Genomic DNA, 15,408 nt, shown 5'->3' with positions numbered 1-15,408 from the left:
TGTGTTTGTGTGTGTCCATTTCCTGGTATTATTCTCTCTTGCTCCTGTGTTGCTAGGTAGCTGGTCCATCTGGCAGTTGCCAAGTTGAGGATAGGAAGGGTTCATGGGGGTGATGGGCAGTTGGGTGGGGAGGGAGACTGGACAAGAATGAAGGACCCAGGCAGCTGGGAGTTCTGCACAACCACCTCATTCTGCATCCTTAGCATTGCCTGGTGGACAGCGGCGGCGCTGATGTCTGCTTCCATTTGGCTGCAGGACTCTGGACCACCTGCGGGGGCAGCCCCAGCCATGGGCCGCCAGGGGAGCTCTTTAGACCTGAGCCCTGCCTGCATCAAGAGCCCCAGCTCCGCCTCCATTCCTGCCCTGCTTTTGACCACTGCTTCATGAGAGACACCGGCAGGGAAGGGACAGAGCCATCTTGGGATGCGTGTGTGCATGCGCGTTTGTGTGCGCACGTGTGTGTGTGTGTGTGTGTGTGTGTGTGTGTGTGTGTGTTAAAACACTGCTGTTTCCAAGCTTTGGCTACTGCTCTCTGGCTGGTGACTCTTGCTCATGCCTCTCTCTCTCTCTCTCTCTCTCTCTCTCTCTCTCTCTCTCTCTCTCTCTCTCTCCCTCCCTCCCTCCCTGCAAAAATTAAATGGATAATTTCTAGCTGATACCAAGCGGTGCCCACACACCCGTGTCCTTCAGTGTTGATTGGATCTCTCTCTCTCTCTCTCTCTCTCTCTCTCTCTCTCTCTCCTCTCCACTCTCCTCCCCTCCCTCTGGCCCCAGTTTGTAATCTGACACAGTGCACTGCAGTGGCTGTCTCTGTCTCTCTCTTGGAGCCCGGGAGGCTGGGCACCGAGAACATCCAAGGTAGGCTGCGATTTGAGATTTAATTTTTTTTCTCTCCTAAAAATAGCTTCTGTTCCATTCACCTTTCCTCAGTGGCACCGGTGACAGGGGCTTAGCAGGGAACTCTTTGCCCGAGTGAAGTTTGCATCAGGAGGGTGCCCTTCTGCTTTGGGTGGGCAGTGGTGGCTGACCAGGACGGAGGCTGCCGCGGGTGACGCTTGGTGCGGAATGCCACCGTGCTCCTGTCGGCGTGTGGCTTGCCACCAATGGATCCTTGTCAGAGTGAAGGGAAGGGCTGCTGCCTTCTCTCACCCTACGGTGTCAGCGATGGCGATGACGGTGGCGCTGTGGCTCTCCCGGTCTTCTCGGACCCCCAGCCTCCCAGAAAAGCCCCTCTGGGCAAAGTTTGGCACCTTGCTTCTAGGCAGAGCCTTTCCAGAGGGCAGAAGCTGGGTCTTGGTTTCAAACAGAGCGCTTGGGGCCTGGGGAGGACTTCGTAGAAAACGGCGCAGGGGGGAGGGGAGGGCTCAAAGCATCCCAGTCGGCCCCGCCATCCGCTGCCCACGCCGACTGAAATGTGCAATGTGAATTTGTCAAGTGGTGTCCCAGAGAGTGGCTGCAATGGTTCATTTGTGGAGTCAGATGTTCTCGGCACAGTATATGTACGTGTGTGTGTGTGTGTGTGTGTGTGTGTGTGTGTGTGTGTGTGTGTTTGCTCGCGCGCGCGCACCGGGGCCTTTGGCTAGTGCAGACTTTCCCTTCCACCTGGAAAGGCAATGTTTGCAGGTTGCCCGGATGACCTGCCTGGACAGCGCCAGAGGAAGGCGATGACTGGGTGGGACCTCCGAGGGAGCAGTTTCTTTCTGACCCCAGGGAGAGCGAACTGGCTGTTCCCTGAGCTAACTGCGAGCTAATGAGGAGGAAAGGAAGAGAAAAGAGAGAGTGGAGGAAGGGAGAGAGGGACAGAGGAAAGGAAGAAAGAAAGGAGGTAAAGGAGGGAGGGGAGGAAGGAGAGGGGAAGGAGGGAGAGGAGGAGGGGGGAGGAGGGAGGAGGAGGGAGGGGAGGAGAGAGGGGAGGAAGTAGTAAGTACATTTCCAGCTTTCTACTGGGTGCAGGGAGGCAGGTCCGCTATGGGTTGGAAGTGAACTTGAAGCTCCCCTCTGTAAGTCTCTGTGTGTTATAGATCCTGAGAGTATGGGTGGCCGAGGAGTGGGGTGGGCGTGGGGGGTAGATGGGAAGGTCCTGCCTCAGGACAGACCCTTCTGAAGGACCCTGAAGAAGATGTGGGCCAGCAGACAGCTCATGTCAGGGAGAGGGTAATGTCACAGATAGAGCTGCCAAGTAGGGAGAGAGCGTGGTGCTGGATGTGGGAGAGTGTGGAAGAGGAGGCGGTACCCAGGGCCTCTGTGGCAGGCTGTGGAGAGATTTCTTCTCTGTCCACTTTGGAGCTTGGAGGCAAGAACTGGGGGTATCTCAAACGAGCCCAGATGTGGAATGTGACTAGCCTGGGACCTCTGAAAACTGCCTCATGCCCCCATTTCTCCCAGTCTTGCTGGAGTCCTCCAACCCCAAACTGGCTTCTTTCTCAATGGCTGCTGCCACCCCCACCCACCCACCCCCTCCCAACATGTGTGGCTCTGTTGCATGGATTCTGAGGCCAGGACTTCCAAGGTATAGACAGGGTGGCTCTTTAGGGGTGTGGCGTGACAGAGGCAGGGGACTTAGGACCAAATGATTGCCAAATAGCTCTGTACCAGGGCACAAAACTCAACCCTTCCAGTAATCCAAGATGGTGGGGGCAGCTGATCCTTTGTCCTCTGCCCTCTCTATTAGCATGAGGAAAGATTGGGGGATGAAAGCTACCAGGTGCTTCCCCAGTGGGCAATGGCCATCCTGGGCTCACAAGCCTGTCTATGAAAACACACTAGGCTTCCTGACAGGTGCCCTGCAGGGACTGTATCACTCCATGGATCAGGGATGTGATTCAGGGAGGGGCCGAGCATCTATTTTTCTAAGAGTTCCCAGAGCTGGTGCTTCTTCTTGGGACCCCATGTGAGCACCCCCTGGATCAGTGAGCAAAGCCTCCCACACGCTAAGCTTCCCTGGAGCATGTTCTCCGTGCTCTCTTCGTCTTTGGTGGGCTCTGCAGCGGAGCATGATTTCAAGCCTCCCAGAAGGCGTCTAGACTTGTGAGTACCACTCAGGACACAAAGACTCAAAGGAAAGGGATCCCAAAATGCCTTGGTGCCCAGGCAGCTTCCAGTGCAGCCAAGGTTGGGGGGTTAAGTGCATGGGCAGTTTGACCTGAGAGCTTCCTGTTTGAGGGGTTGCCAATCATCTCCAGAGTGCTACCCCGAACCCCTGCATCCCCGATGCCAATTTCCAGGGTGCTACTACTGTGCATCCCTCAGACTTGTCTTGAAACAATTGATAGCCTACCGTTTTGTGCCCTGCCTTCTCATTTGCCTTCCCTTGGTGGAGAGCGGTGTCATTTCCTTGTGATATAGGAGAGGCCTTGGGAAACACCTGCCACTCTTATATGCAGCTCCTCCCCCTCCCCTTCCTCTCCCTCTCTTTCTCTCTCTCCTCCCCCCTCTCCTTTATCTTACCTCACACTCTTTTTTTTTTTTAACTGTCTCCATCTCATCCAAATCCTTGCTCATATTCGATTTGTGACCTTGGTTGGGGGTCTGTATAAAATACTGTGATGGTTTGTATATGCTCGGCCCAGGGAGTGGCACTATTAGAAGGTGTGGCCTTGTTCCAGTAGGTGTGGCCTTGTTGGAACAGGTGTGTCACTGAGAGTGTGGGCTTTAAGACCCTCACCCTAGCTGTCTGGAAGTGAGTCTTCCACTAGCAGCCTTTCAGATGAAGATGTAGAACTCTCAGCTCTTCTGCACCATGCCTGCCTGGATTCTGCCATGCTTCTGCCTTGATGATAGTGGACTGAACCTCTGAACCTGTAAGCCAGCTCCAATGAAATGTTTTCCTTGGAAGACTTGCCTTGGTCATGGTGTCTGTTCACAGTAATAAAACCCTAACTGAGACAAATCCCCAGTGTATTTTGCCTTTAGATTTGGATGGTGATGAGCCAGTGTGCTCCAGCCCCTGCTGCGTTCTGCTTCCTTGAGTGACTCTGGGCACACTGTTACAGTGTGTAGATGTCATTTTCCTTAAATGCTGCCCCTGCGCACTGGTTCTAGGAGACAGTGCTTTTCAAAAGCTCCCAGAGATGGAGTGGCACATGCACTGGGTCCAAGAGTAGTCCTACTGTGTGCCACAGTCATCCCTACTGGGGTATGGATGACTTACCCTACTGGGGTAAGTCACAATGGCACTGCCCTGGCCACTGCTGTGTGATAGTCTGCAATGTCTGTTACCGTTTTTGGACCCTCTCTCCAGGAAGGGTACCCGGGAGTCTGCAGAGCCCTGGCCTACAGTAGGGTCCGCGTGACTCCCGGTGAACACTGCTCCGTGCTGTGTCTCAGAGTGGTCATTGGGTGTGTGCATCCCATGTGCTCTGAGGGATGGCTGTCCTGGCCATGTCGGAGGCTTCCCAGTCTTGGGTTCTTGCTGACACATGGCACTGTTGCACTTTCTAGTGACTATCATGGTCCACCCCTCCACCTGGTGATACCTATTCCTCTGATTTCTCGAGTAACAGCATAGGAGGTGCTATAGTCCCAAGCTTCAATGACACAGAGGGGACATAGGACAGAGGGGAAGGGACACTCTTCAGGAATCAGAGTGTCTTAGGGACAGGGCACATTCATAGATGTTAAGAAGACAGTGTTATTTACGACTGGCTGCCTTTACTGTGGGGACAGAGTGAATGGCCTTAAGGACATGGGGTCGCTGTCACTGTGGATGCACAATGGCACTGCCTTGATGCTGGCCCGTGCCACCGAGTGTGTCACGTGGACCTGTGGCCCCTCACATTGCAGGTGGAGATGCAGTGGCTTGTCCCAGATCATGTGACCATGGGGGAACAACCCCAGGTCTAAGTCCCCTGACTCCAAAGTCAGCTGTACTGCAGCCCCCGTCCTTGTTACCCCAGTAGGGATGACTGTGGCACACAGTAGGACTACTCTTGGACCCAGTGCATGTGCCACTCCATCTCTGGGAGCTTTTGAAAAGCACTGTCTCCTAGAACCAGTGCGCAGGGGCAGCATTTAAGGAAAATGACATCTACACTACATCTAATTTGTGTCTCTCTCCATTCATTCATTCATTCATTCATTCATTCATGTGTGTGTGTGTGTGTGTGTGTGTATGTGTGTGTGTATGTGAGTGGGTACATGCATGCCCTGACATGTGTGTGTAGATCACCGGGCAGCTTGTGGGAATCTGTTCTCTCTTTCCACCCTATGAATCTTGGGGATTGAATTCTTGCTGTCAAGCTTGGTAGCAAGTGCCCTTTACTCACGGAGTTGTCCCAATGGCCTGTTTTGTTGTTGTTGTTTTGTTCCGTTCTCCTGTAGTCCAAACTGTTCTTAAACTCTCGATCCTCCTGCCTCCAGCTCCTGAGACCTGGGATGGTAGGCCACAGCCAGCTTGGCACCAACGTCTGTGTGACAGCTTTCTCTAGGTCTAATCCACTAACCATGCAGTTTCTCTGTGTGAGGTACGCGTGGCTGGGCTTGTGACGTGGGGTCTGTGTTATGAAGAAGCCTCTGCATTCGGCTCTGTTCCCCCACACTGTGGGATGGAGTCAAATGTGACAGCTATTTTTTTTTAAGTGGTGGGTGAAGACTTATATCATGCTGTATAGATGGAAATTTTAAATATCAAAATATGTGTTTGTGTGTGTGTGTGTGTGTGTCAGAGAGAGAGAGAGAGAGAGAGAGAGAGATTAGGGATGGTACCTAGGGCTTTATGCATAGGTGGCAGGTGCTCTAGCACTGAGCCACGCCCCCAGCCCCTCCCTGGAGGGTTCTAGGCAGGTGCTCTAGCTACACCCCAGCCCCTCAGTAGGGGATTCTGGGCAAACATTCTATTCCTGAGATAAAACCCTTGCTTGCATGCATAAAACATACACCCCACCCCACCCCCTCTCCAATCTCGACTCGGCATCCCTCTGTCTAGACATTTATTTGGATCCCTCCAGCTCCATCCGGATTTGTCTGCCACTGCCCCCTTTTTCTTGGCATTGAAGTTTGACCTCTCTCACTGTGGCCTTGGCCTTGGCCTGAGATCCCCTCATAGGCTGTGACTCACGTCCCCGGCCTCCTGCCTCCATTTCTGGTCTTCAGGCCACTCAACGTGACAGATCAAGTCCTACGAAAGCAAGTCCAGCCTGCTGTGCCATGGGAGCGCTGTCATATTTAGTGTCTGTCAGAGTCACTGGGAGGTCATGATGTGGGTGTGTTCTCTCTTTCTCCCTTACATTTCAGCCCAGAAACCTCCACCCAAAGATGATCACTTGTTCAGGTCTCTGAAGAGCACTTCCTCTGAGAATCCCTGCCTGCCTGACCTGCATCCGTGACTGGTTTCCTCTCTTATAGCATTTCTCTCCTAAGCTCCCTGGATAGGGCAGGGCAGGGCAGGGCAGGGCAGGGCAGGGCAGGGCAGGGCAGGGCAGGGCAGGTCCCTTTTCTCTTCTGCCCCCTGGTGGTTTCTTTCTGTATGAGCGCTGAGCACAGGGCACAAATGACTGATGCCAAGGGTCTCCTCCCGCCCTGATGCCTAACGGCATTCCCGAAGCGAACTAGACTTGTAGCTATGGTGACTTCCAGATTCCTGGCCCAGTGAAGATCACTTGGAGGTCAGCAGCACCCCGAGGCCACAAACTGTCCACAGCTCTGTGTGTAGCAGAGCCAGACTCTGCTCTTAGAGAAATAGTTCTGGGCACCCAAGTGTAAGCTCAATTCTTCTGCAGTTTCAGAGTTTACACAAGCCTCATGAATTTCCTCTTTTCTGTGGGTATGAGGAAAGCCACACTGAGCTAGCTGGGCCATTGGAGCCCAAGCAGAGCTTAGCAGATGCTCTCATCCCTAGGGGCAGGAGAGACTAGAGAGGTTTCTATTGGCTTTCAGACACCAGCCCAGTACCACTGAGGTCCTGTGAGTCACATTGCTATTCTTGATAGGCAGTTTGGAGCCCAGTGACACTTGAAGTCCAGTGACACTCCTCTGGGAGTCAGGTCTGCCCTAGAGGCTTCATGCTAGTTGACCCAGGACTACCAAGGCAATAGCTGCTATGTACTGAGTGTTTGCTTATGTTGAACGTCTTTTTTAAAGATTTATTTATTATATGTAAGTACACTGTAGCTGTCTTCAGACACTCCAGAAGAGGGCGCCAGATCTCGTTACAGATGGTTGTGAGCCACCATGTGGTTGCTGGGATTTGAACTCTGGACCTTCGGAAGAGCAGTCGGGTGCTCTTACCCACTGAGCCATCTCACCAGCCCCGTTGAACGTCTTTATAGAACAATCTCAACCCTTGAGAGTGCTATGAGAAAAACAAACCGAGCTCTCCTGGTGTATAGTGGGGAAACAGAAGCAGAGAGTCTGAAACAGGTGCCTGCAAGTCATACCTAAAGACTGTTCTGTCATCAGACTCACTCACCAGGGGAGGGTCATTAAGGTCACATACCGACTGGGGCTGCTTCCCTTGTCATGCCTGATGCTGTGGTTAGTGATGTTCACTGTGGCCACAGTACCCAGTTGCACTTGCATGAGCATTTGGACAAGGGAGTTTTAGCAACCCCGATAGTCCGATAGTCCGTCGTCATCATCACCACGGTGGGAAGCATGAAAGTGTACAGATGGACATGATGCTGGAGAAGGAGCTGAGAGGTCTTCATTTGGATCAGCAGGCAGCAGGAAGAGAGAGTGACACTGGGCCTGGCTTGAGCTTCTGAAGCCCCAAGGCCCACCCTCAGTAACACACTTCCTCCAACAAGGCCACACCTCCTAATAGCGCCACTCCCTATGAGCCTTCGGGCACCATTTTCATTCACACCACCACAATCCCCACTTGTGCCCTGCAGATGGGTGCATGTTAAGTTCTGCTCATGTTGAACCTTGCTCTCTCACTGATGGTAAGGACGGCCCAGCCCTTCACACCCTGGCTCAAATGGTGAGTGAGATGTCTTCTCTCCATCTTGCCTTTGATTTCTGTGACTGGAGAAGTTGGATAGACATGCTGTGTCCCTGTGATATATGTTGACATGACTGGGCTCATTCCCTTGTGTTACCCCCATACCCCGTGTCTTAGTTTCATTGCTGTGAAGGGACATGACCAAGGCAACTCTTATAAAGGTAAACATTCAACTGGGGTTGGCTTACAGGTTCAGAAGTTTAGTCCATTATTGTCATGGTGGGAAGCATGGCAGCATGCAGGCAGACATGGTGCAGCTAGGAGAAGGCTCTGTATCCCATTGGCCAGAATTAAGCATATATATAGGAGACCTTAAAGCTCCTCTTCCAGTAACACACTTCCCCTACCAAGGCTACACCTCCTCCTCCAATAAGGCCATACTTCCTAATAGAACCACTTCCCATGGTCCAAACATATTCAAACCACCATTCCCTGTGAACCCAGGATGCTCCACCAATCCAGACTAGACCAGGCTGGGCTCCTCTGGTAGAGGGAGTTATGCTAATGGCCCACAGTGTTGAGCAGTGATGTTCACCACCTGACCCTGAAGAGTATGTGGTCCTTGGTTCCTTGTGAGGCACAGCCCAGACATTCTTCAGGCCCTCTGCAATGTGTGTTATTGTCCCTTTCTTACAAGCCACACTGTGAAGATTGAATGCAAAGCCAGCAGCCAGGGTATGAGGGATAGACATTCCCACATGGGGCTATCTATGTCCCTGTTGTCCCCATGATAGGTAGGTTGGAGAGAAACAGCTTTAACTTTTGTCTCAGCCTGAGCCTGTTCATTGGCATCATCAGACAGGACCCTGGCCATGCCCGACCTTGCCTGGTTATTTTTTTGCAGTCTGGGAGCCTTTTTTCTACTTTTTTTTGGCTTGAGGCTCCATAGATGGAAAAGGGCTGTAGGGACCAGCACATGGCAGCCAAGAGGATGGAACAACACCAGCATCCTGCTGGCCTCAGCAACATCACTCTCTCTACCTTGAGGTCTCCCACTCCATGGTTTCCCAGGAGTGATTATTGTGTGGTCTTAGGTTTGACAGGAGGCAGTAAGACCGGTGTGACAGCTTGGCTCTTCCAGCTGGTTGTTCCAGGGATGGTCCTGTCCCCATCTCAGCATGGTTCTATGGCTCTCATCATAGACATGGGAACATGGGACCTCTTTTCTCCCAGAAGTAAACATGGTAGAGTCAGTACAAGCTACTGTCCCGAGCCATGTCTCTGATCTGCACTCTCTTGTTAAGGGTGATAAGACTCTCTATTGCTAATCTCCCTGTCTGGGTTTTTGATCCTCCGGGTTCCACCCTGGGGACATGGATATATGATTATCATAGGAGTTCCCCCCAAGCTCCAGTGTTGCTGGCTAATAGTGCAGACCCTAATAACATCACCCTCTCTGCCTTCAGCTCCCCTCCCATGCTCCCGTGAAATCCTGCCTGCATTTTACCGACTTTTATCAGTTTTCAGTAAGTGTGCTTTTTAGAAGACATGCATAATTTAATGTAATTGTAGACGAGGGCTAAAATTGAATACTGCGTGTCACCTAAATAAAGTTAATGTACATATGGCACAGTTATGATGGATGAGGGGGTGCGAAGCCTTTCAAGTCTGCATCCCCATAGCAGCCCTGTGCCCAAATACCTACTGTGAGATTTATAGCAAGGAGAGGCTGGTTAGCTTGGGAGGGGCTGACTGGGGCCCCCCTCCCTCCGTTCCTAGAGCTTCTTGTGTGACAAAGGCTGCCAGGAAGGTGGTCTTGTTTGGGGAGGTGGGGCTTTATCCTGTCTCTTAGGAAGAAGGATACATTCATATAAGTAAGAGGGGAGGTCTGGGACAGCTTTGGGCTACAGAGACAGGGGTGAGGTGCTGTTGTCACCTGAAGATACCAGAGGCTGACAGCCACAAGAGGTGCTCCCTGAAGCCCGTGGGCACTGCAAACCCAGCCGTAGCTTGAGTGTTGACACCTGTGGTCACAAAAGTGAGATGCCACAGCCTAGTGTTGTTCTAACTTGTTTTGGCAGCCCGGGGTTGTACTATCATCCACATACTGGGTGGGTGGGGAAACTGAGGTATGGAGAGAGCTGTGGTGAGAGAAAGGTGAGGGGAATCCTTAGGGTGTCCTGTGACACAGGATGGCGTCTAGACTTAAAGTCTTAAAACTTAAAAACTCCTGTTTAGGGAACATTTGCTTGTTGTGTTTACTTAAACAAGTTAATTATTAATTTTCTAAAGATTGATATTTATGTGTATGAGTGTTTGCCTGCATGTAATGTATGTTTGTACTGTGTGTGTGTGTCTGGCTGATGCCTGAGGAGGCCAGAAGAGGGAGTCAGGTTCACAGATGGTTATGAGCCACCATGTGGGTGGTGCTGGGAATTGAACTCTGGTCTTCTAGAAGAGTAGCAAGTGTGTAACTGTGGAATCAGCTCTCCTGTCCCTGTATTTACTTGAGACCAGATCTTACGTATTCCAGGCTGGGGATAGTTCTGCCTTTACCTCTGGGATACTGGGGTTATAGGCACGGGTCCGATGCCCTGTTTTATGTAGTGCGGGGATGGAACCCAGAGCTTCAGGCATACAAAGCAATCATCCTACCACCTCCAGACTTTTACATACTTTTCTTTAGTTTTTAATCAAGAAGTTTGGCATCAATAGAATGGCTCAATAGGTGCTTGCCACCAAGACCGACAGCCTGAGTTGGATCTGCAGGGCTCACACGCTGGAAGGAGAGAGCTGGCTCCCTCAAATTGTCCTCTGGTCTCCACATGAATTCTGGACACACACACACACACCATAAATAATGCAACGTAGTTTTTGTTTGTTTTTTTAAACAAGTTGGGAGCTGACTTCGGGAAAGCACAGTGGGAAGGGGCTGGTGGTTACCACTGCCAGGCTGGGCATGGCAGCTCTGTCTTCTCTAGGAACTGCAGGCACCAGGTGTTCTTACTTGGAAGGAGGCTTCTCCAGTCAGGTCCTGGGGTAGAAGAAAGGGAAATGTTTGTTTAAGGGGACTCTGCACAAGGCTCTATGTGAGGGAGTTGTGGGGTTCGCTTTACCAGCCTGCACTGGGGACCTAGCCCTCACTTCTGACATGGTCAGACCCCAGACCTATGCACTGCTGAGGTGTTAAAGTCTGCTTCTAGATTCCCCCTTGCTTCTAGCAGTCTCTTTGCCTCCCTACCCCCTACCACCCCCACCCCACCCTGCTTCCCCTAAGCCCTGTCTGCAACCCTAATCCTATTTCACTTTCTTCTCCCTCAGCCAACCCCACTTAAAAGCAAGGCCCATGTACACTGTACATTAAAGCTATTGATTCTGACTCAGAATGTGGAAAGCCACCAGATCCCAGAGGAGGCCTTGACAGCGTGTGTGGAACGCTAATCGTGGCTCGTGATGGCAAGGCGTGTGGGGGTGGGAGGGGCGCTCAGACTTCTGTGGATCCTATTAGCGACTTAGTCAGGGCTGAGACGGGACAGTGGCCACCCAGCCTGGCCACCTCCCGGCCTGTGGAGGCAGTTGGGTGGGGGATGGGCAGAATGCACTTATCATTGAACTTGGTGGTTAATGATATGTCCGTGACAAGCTTGTGAACATTGAAAGTCATTTAAAAACACTTTTTTTTTCACTCAGACTCTCAAAGTGGTTTTCAAGCACCAACAGGTGACAATTCTCTTATTAGTGAATTAGGTATTCTTGGGAAGCCTGGGCCACGCATGAGGGAAAGGTTGGGCAGAGTGGACCCGCCTGGAGTGGAACCAGGGACCAATAATAAGCAAACTTCTGTCAGTCAATTGCTACCCAAGGTTCTTGGTGGGACCACTGGAAGCCAGGGTACGTCTGGAACTAGGCATTGGTGGGAAACCTACGTCTCCTGACCATGGGCCTCAGAGCAGCAGAGTTTCATGGACAAGAGTACATGGCTGGCAATAGCAGTCTCCTTTAAGCCCTTGATAGAGAAGTGGATGCCCTGGGCCACACTGGCATGCCTAGGCTGAGCCGCTCAAATGTTTATTACTTGAGGTCTCTATATGGTTGATACCCACTCCAGTTTTACGCAGGAGAAGCGGGAAAAGTCAAGTCACTGGTCCAAAGTCCCAGGCTCTTTTGTATCTGGGGTCTGGATGGACCACGATGCCATCATCTAGTCTTGACGCTGATTCTAGAGCCTTGTGTCTCCACTATGGAGGACTTTGACAGATGGAAGTTAAAGGAAGAGTGTACCCTTCCCCCGCCCCCTCCACTACTAATACCCCGCCCATAATGCAAACACAGAGAGAGACAGGCCAACCCACTCCCCCCTTCGCTGTTCTCCTTGAAGGCACATGTGGTCATTTCATTGCCAATTGTGGGTTCGACAGTTTGGGGATTTTCCTAGAACTACCATCCAGTTCTAGCTTTTGAGAAGTCTAGCTTTCTCTGCCCCTAGAAGTGTAAACCAGCAACTGTGGGGGGTTCCCCAGGATTCTCCTGTGTGGTTTGCGGGGGAGGTTTTCAGCCCACAAGCGCTATTTTTTTTTGACGTTCAAACCCCCTCTAAGATCAGCATTGGGTGGCATGTTCACCTCACAGGGGGGAGGGTTATCCTTGGCAAAGGGCGATGCAGGGAATGGTAGCTATTGATGGAGGGCATTGCCACGTCCAACTTCCTACTGAACTTGTGAGAGGTGGTCTGCTGCGGAGGGGACTCACTGTTCTGCCAACACCGCTGGGGAAAGTCTTCCTGGCCAGGAATTTCTTCCTGGCCTCTTCCTCACTGCTCTGGTAAAGCCAGATCCTCGACAATGGGACAAGTTAGGGCGTTGCTAAGGTGGTGAATTTATTAAGTAGATAGGCATGGCATGTGCTTCGGATTTAAGGGGGGTGGGGAGTGAGCGAGGGAGAGGGCCTGTTAGGTCACGCTTGTGTGTCTGGCGGTTTTGTACAGGATCTCACAGCTTTTGACTGTCCACTGCTTGGCGGCTGTATCTACATCAGAGTTTATGGGTTAAGCAAAGTTTTAAAATTAAGTCCAAAACTGGCTATTTTTTTCTCTTTCTTTTTTTCCTTCCTCCTTCCCTCCATCCCTTCCTTCCTCCTTTGCGCTCTCTCTCTCTCTCTCTTTTGTTTTTTCAAGACAGGGTTTCTCTATGTAGCCCCGGCTGACCTGGAACTCACTCTGTAGACCAGGCTGGCCTCAAACTCAGAAATCCGCCTGCCTCTGCCTCCCAAGTGCTGGGATCAAAGGTGTGCGCCACCACCGCCCGGCTTTATTTGTCTTATCTTAAAGAACTTCCTTCTATAAATGAAATTGTAAGGTAGTTTTACGAGGCTGTTTGGTTTTAGGGGTGAGCACCGATTCAGTTAGAGTCCAAGTCACGAGCCTTCTTTCATGAGGACTGTTTCTTATTTTTAGCGTTTTTGTTTGAGAAGTCTTTTGGGATAATGGATAATCTCTGTGGGCTGTTTCAATTTTTATCAGGTATGTTGACTTTTCTGACTCTCCTGGGAAATGCAAATTAGACCCCAGGGGGAGGGGCATCTTTGCCTTCTGTAGACTTTTCTTCTTCTTCTTCTTCTTCTTCTTCTTCTTCTTCTTCTTCTTCTTCTTCTTCTTCTTCTTCTTGTAGCTGTACAGATGGTTGTGAGCCTTCTTGTGGTTGTTGGGAATTGAATTTACGAGCGCTACTCGCTCTGGTCAACCCTGCTTGCTCAGGCCCAAAGATTTATTTATTATTACACGTAAGTACACTGTGTAGCTGTCTTCCGACACACCAGAAGAGAGCACCAGATCTCATTACGGGTGGTTGTGAGCCACCATGTGGTTGCTGGGATTTGAACTCAGGACCTTCAGAAGAGCACTCAGTGCTCTTAACCGCTGTCACAGGTCTCTCAGCACAGGAAGCCACCTGTGCTGATCACATCTGTAGATGACCTGGTAGTGTATGCTAGCCCCGGAGTGTGTAAGGACCTCTCCACTTCCATTCAGCAGACCAGCCGTGCTGTGCTCAGGAGCCTTTATAGCATCTGCACCTCTATCCAGGGTGGTGACCTGCTGTTGGCAGGGATGGGTCTGCAGTCTGAGTGGAAGTAGGGATGAGAGCAGGGAGCAAAAGTAAAGCTGATGAGCTGGAGAGAGGCCTGGGCTGTCAGGAGCTTTGTTTTGGCGAATGAGCACAGGCACCTTAATTAATTAAGTGTAATAAATTAAAAGGGAATAATGGTCCCGTCAAGCCACCATTTGTCATCTGCTTCTCAGAATCAGGCAGTTACGGGGCTTGTGGTAATCAGGGGGAAGAAGCCTGTGATATTCAGAGGCAAGAAAGAGATTGGTGGGGAGGCAAAGATGGGTGGGGGTAGGGAGTGAGGGGTGGTGATACGGGTGGGTGTGGGGTGGGGCAGAGAGGGGCTCTTTGGCAGATCCACGCTGGGCTCATGGCAGCCTAGACCTAGGTCCACATTTAGCCACATCACAGAGAACCCAGGCTCTGTGCCCCTGGGCTGAGGTTAGAAGCTTCCCTTTGTGAAAAAGAACAAATCTATCTTCTGACCCTGAGAAATCTGGAACCTTCCAGGGTGGGAGTCCAGACAGCCCCTCCTCCCCTGAGGTGGCACCATGTGAGAACTCAGAATTCACCAGCTACTGCTCTCTATGGCGGCTCTTTCCCAGAGGTTCATGCCTGGAGCAGGCTGGGTATTCTGTAAACACTCAAACTCACTCCTTGAAAACAAGCAATTATTCTTTAGTGGCAAAAGTCTTTCCTGGTAGAGGAACATTTGGATGCTTTTGTACTCCAGGTGAGCGGAGGCTCTGAGGTTTTAAGCGTTTTCTTTCTGACTCTTCTCTTATTGTCTAAAGAGTTTTCCTTCTCTAAAGACTAGCTTTTGTTTTGAGACAGGGGCTACTTATATAGACCAGGCTGGCCTTGAACTTAGAGATCTACCTGCCTCTGCCTTCTGGGTGCTGGGATTGATGGCCTATGCCACCATGTTGGCCCTACAAAATGTAACTTGTGTTGGTGTATTTTGTTCAGTTTCTGGTCACTTGGTGTGCTTGTAGTTTTTGTCAAGTCGACACACCTGGAGAGAGGGGTTTCTCGGCTGAGGGATTACCTCCAACGATTGGGCTGAGAGCACATAGGTGGTGGTACGTTTCTTGATTGATGATTGACGATGACCCAGCCTACTGTGGGGTGGGGGAGGGTGTCACTTCTGGGCAGGTGGTCCTGGATTGGATAGGAAAACAACACTGAGCAAGGCAGGAGGAGCAGGCTGGTGAGCACATGCCTCCATGGCCTCTGCTTCAGTTCCTGCCCTGAGTTCCTACCTTGGCTTCCTGCCATGATGGACTCTTAACAGGTAAGCCAAATAAGTGTCTCATCATTGCAGCAACACAGAGAAAATGAGGATACCTGGGGACACAGGAAAAGGAGCAAACACTTAGTGAATGCCCCCCCCCCCAGTACCCACCCCCTACCTCCCACCCCCACTAC

General features: G+C 51.3%; 1 protein-coding gene across 9 annotated transcripts in view; it reads left to right on the top strand.

Moving 5' to 3' along the window:
- Positions 1-354: 354 nt before the first annotated feature.
- The window catches only part of Rimbp2 (RIMS binding protein 2), a 192,534-nt gene continuing 177,480 nt past the window's right edge, over positions 355-15,408 (top strand). For 8 of the 9 annotated variants that reach the window (XM_029478016.1, XM_029478015.1, XM_029478008.1 and 5 more), the window contains exon 1: positions 657-858. The gene's annotated coding sequence lies outside the window, so the exon portion shown is untranslated. Of the gene's footprint in view, positions 859-15,408 lie in introns of all 9 variants that reach the window. The other variant, XM_021163023.1, reaches the window with a different exon arrangement.

Source organism: Mus caroli, chromosome 5 (genome assembly GCF_900094665.2).
Source record: "Mus caroli chromosome 5, CAROLI_EIJ_v1.1, whole genome shotgun sequence".
Taxonomy (NCBI): domain Eukaryota; kingdom Metazoa; phylum Chordata; class Mammalia; order Rodentia; family Muridae; genus Mus; species Mus caroli.
The sequence above is the reverse complement of the archived record's forward strand: the minus strand, read 5'-3'. Positions and strand labels throughout refer to the sequence as shown.